This window comes from Xiphophorus maculatus, chromosome 18 (assembly GCF_002775205.1).
Source record: "Xiphophorus maculatus strain JP 163 A chromosome 18, X_maculatus-5.0-male, whole genome shotgun sequence".
Classification (NCBI taxonomy): Eukaryota; Metazoa; Chordata; class Actinopteri; order Cyprinodontiformes; family Poeciliidae; genus Xiphophorus; species Xiphophorus maculatus.
Window position 1 is genome coordinate 29054706 of NC_036460.1, and position 3149 is coordinate 29057854.

The 3149-nt window shown below is 38.6% G+C and overlaps 1 long non-coding RNA gene across 1 annotated transcript; it reads left to right on the forward strand.

Annotated features, from left to right (window-relative positions):
* Positions 1-347: 347 nt before the first annotated feature.
* LOC111611920 lies at positions 348-1011 on the forward strand. The gene is made up of 3 exons (XR_002754304.1): positions 348-437; positions 540-657; positions 890-1011. It is a non-coding gene; the product is annotated as an uncharacterized LOC111611920 (long non-coding RNA).
* Positions 1012-3149: the final 2138 nt, after the last annotated feature.

Below are 3149 nucleotides of genomic sequence, written 5' to 3' on the forward strand. Positions count from 1 at the left end.
AATTGTTCTTCCTTCTGTCCACCTATATTCTATTTGTTAACCCTGTTGTCTTTTCTCTGGATTTCATTTCTACATCAACTCATGTCACATGACATGAGTTGACCAACAATTAAAGCAGAAGACCAGCGCCGCCTGTAATCCTCCACCTTCAACACCACCAGTCAGGTGGAGGAAGATAAGAGAACCCAGTTGACAAAAAAAGTAAGAACATTTATATCTACGCAACATGATTAATCATTTCAAATATAGCTGCAGAGAGCTGAGCTGAAAGTTAGAAACTGTCTGCTGTCCGTGCATATTTTCCTCCTTAACTTTATCTTCTCTCTTTATTTCATTTCTCTGTGAACTCATGTGATGACTGGAGTTGACCAACAATTAAAGCAGAAGAAGACCTGCTCCACCTGCTGATCTACTGGTTGTAACAGCTTGTGGGAAAGGTGAGGACATGATGATGACTTTGATCAGAAAGTCTCTTCCAATAATCCGTGATTTAGACAGAGATTAAGGAATGTGTGTCTGATCATGTGATGATTCGCCAGCATCACTGGACCAATCAGGCGAGAGAAGACGGAGAGGACTGAGGACTAAAACGAAAATACTCTGCCTGCCAAAAAAGGCAGACGATCCAGTGGCCCCAGGTTTACACACCATCTGCTGGTACTAAATACATTTTTTACAACCTTAACTTTTCAGCCATTCTATAGTTGAGATTATTTTCTTAATTATTCAAGAATTGAAACCTTGGTTTTCCTTCCTGTTAGATCATATAAGCAAAACAATAAACAAATTTTAACGTGCAAAAAGTTTATTTACAGTGAGCAACGCTAAAACACTTTTATACATACAGTGCAGTAAACAATTCTCATTAAATTCCCCCCCGTTGTGACAGGTTTGAGGCAGACCGACCGCTGGGGAGATGGACCTCACCTGGCACCATTACTCTGGATGTAACAGGTAGGTGAGCAGAAACTGAAGCTGCTGAGACATCTCAGAAAAGTTTCAGCATTTAATGACGTGTGTTGGAACTCTGCGTTTCTCAAATTTGTTCTTCTGTTTCCTCAGCTCGACTCTCCTGTCAATTAAAACATCAATGACTCGAGAAGTGGACAGCGAGGTTTCTGGTGCCTGGCTGGAGACGAGATTCTGATTATTCAAGAGCCAAAACAAAACGTCAGAATAAATAGTTAGAAGGCAGATTTGTTTTCTATTTGTTGTTGTTTTCATTATTAATGCTCCATAACACAAAATTCATCAGTGCTGTAACTCTTGAGTTGAATAAAATGTTCTTCTTTCAATCTGTTATTTCTGGAGTCTTTTTATTTTAACCATAATCATTTTTGGAAACGTTATATATTAAAGGAACGCCCACATTTTTAATAGAACTTCATAACTGATCAAAGCACAAACTGGAGAACAGGTTTAAAAGAAATGTATTTTTAGTGTAAATTCATTTGTAGTTACATAAATACAAAATTCACATCTTAAAAACAAACACAAGCCAGTCACACTGAAGAAGTTTCTTGATGTTGACCTTCGACTCTTAGCTTCAACTGATTCACTGAAGGGTTGGGTAGAAATGTTACCCAGAGAACGCTCTTTTTCCTCATGGACTCATAACCAATGAAACAAACTGGAAGAACTGGAAGCTGAACCAGTTGGTGGATCAAGTCGGTCAACTCCAAGTAGCCAACACCGATCGCCTTTGAAGCTTCACAGCTCTGACTCTGACTTATGAAAACCTTTCCTCCAGTTTGAGCCGAGACTGTGGAAGGTTTTTTTTTTACGGCCTGCTGCTTCTTCAGTTGCTGTGAACCAGAGAGACAAACAGGAGGAGTGAGCAGAGAGAGACGGCGCCAGTCAGGACGGCTTTCACCAGCAACACCGTCCAGCTGCCCGGCATGAAGACATGAGACGGACATTACCGGCAAAATAATCTATTACAATAAGAGTTTGGCTGAAATATTTTTGCAACGACTGAGAAATATGAAAAAAAAAACCCCGAAAAAAAAACAAAACAAAAAACAACCAAACTTAATCATAAAGTGATTAAGTCTGGTTCTTTGTTGACCGCTACACAGTGGTCAACAAAGAACCAAGACAGAAGCTACAAACCTTTAAGTCACCATGCCGAGTTATGAAACAAAAAGAAAAGCCATAAAGCCATGCAGTACATGAATCTCTTTGATTTTAGTCTTTTTTTTTTCAGTTTTCCTAAACGATAAACCTAACAGTTAACATTTGATGATGTTGTTGTTTTGAGACCATTTTCAACTAATAATATGAACAGGCGATATGTCCAGGGTCAGCAGCCCTCATGACCCAACTATAGGGATAATTCGTGATAATTAATGGATGGATAAATGTGCTCTTAATGTAATGTACATTTGTCTCCAAAATATTGATTTGATTCATGTTTTATTACTTTTGTTTGAGATAGATTGGGTGTAAGGATAGATAAATACATCTCCATAATGTTTCCTTATTGTTGCTTATTCTAGATTGTTTGTTACTAATATAATTTTAAATAAAGATTTAATACAGATTTGAAAATAAAAAAGTGACTTACCACGTGACAGACATACCACGTGACATATCACCTTTTGTAGCCATTTCTTTACTATTTAATTTGTATTTTTAATGTTGAAAGTCTTCTTGGGTGTTTTAAAAGGCGTTGACAAATAAAATACGTTATTATTAGTATAATTATTATAACACGGTCGGTACAGGAAATAGTGTCACTAGCGCCCCCTTCATTTCCGGAATGAAATAGTCACATTTCCATATAAGGTATGAGACTGACAGCGGTCCGTCCCCGCCCCTTTCTGTTTGCTGCAGCGAGGTGTACTTGCTCTGCACCGTGTCAAACAAAGCAAACTCTTTGGGAAAACCTGTTCTCCCCCTCGCCTGCGGTGGCGCTGCACCAAGAACCACCGAAGGATTTGACACATAAACAAGAAGAAGAAGACACTGAGCGCAGCTTCTTTCTTCACAAAATGTACGCATAAATGGTAAGGCATCCGATGTTAGTGGTTGTAGGATTTCTCTTTAATCTTTAGCAAAAGACAACAAGCCATTTCTCCCTTTAGCGTTAGACTCACATATTTGTTTTGGTTGCATTTACCCAGAATGCCCTGCAACGTAGTCTGCTT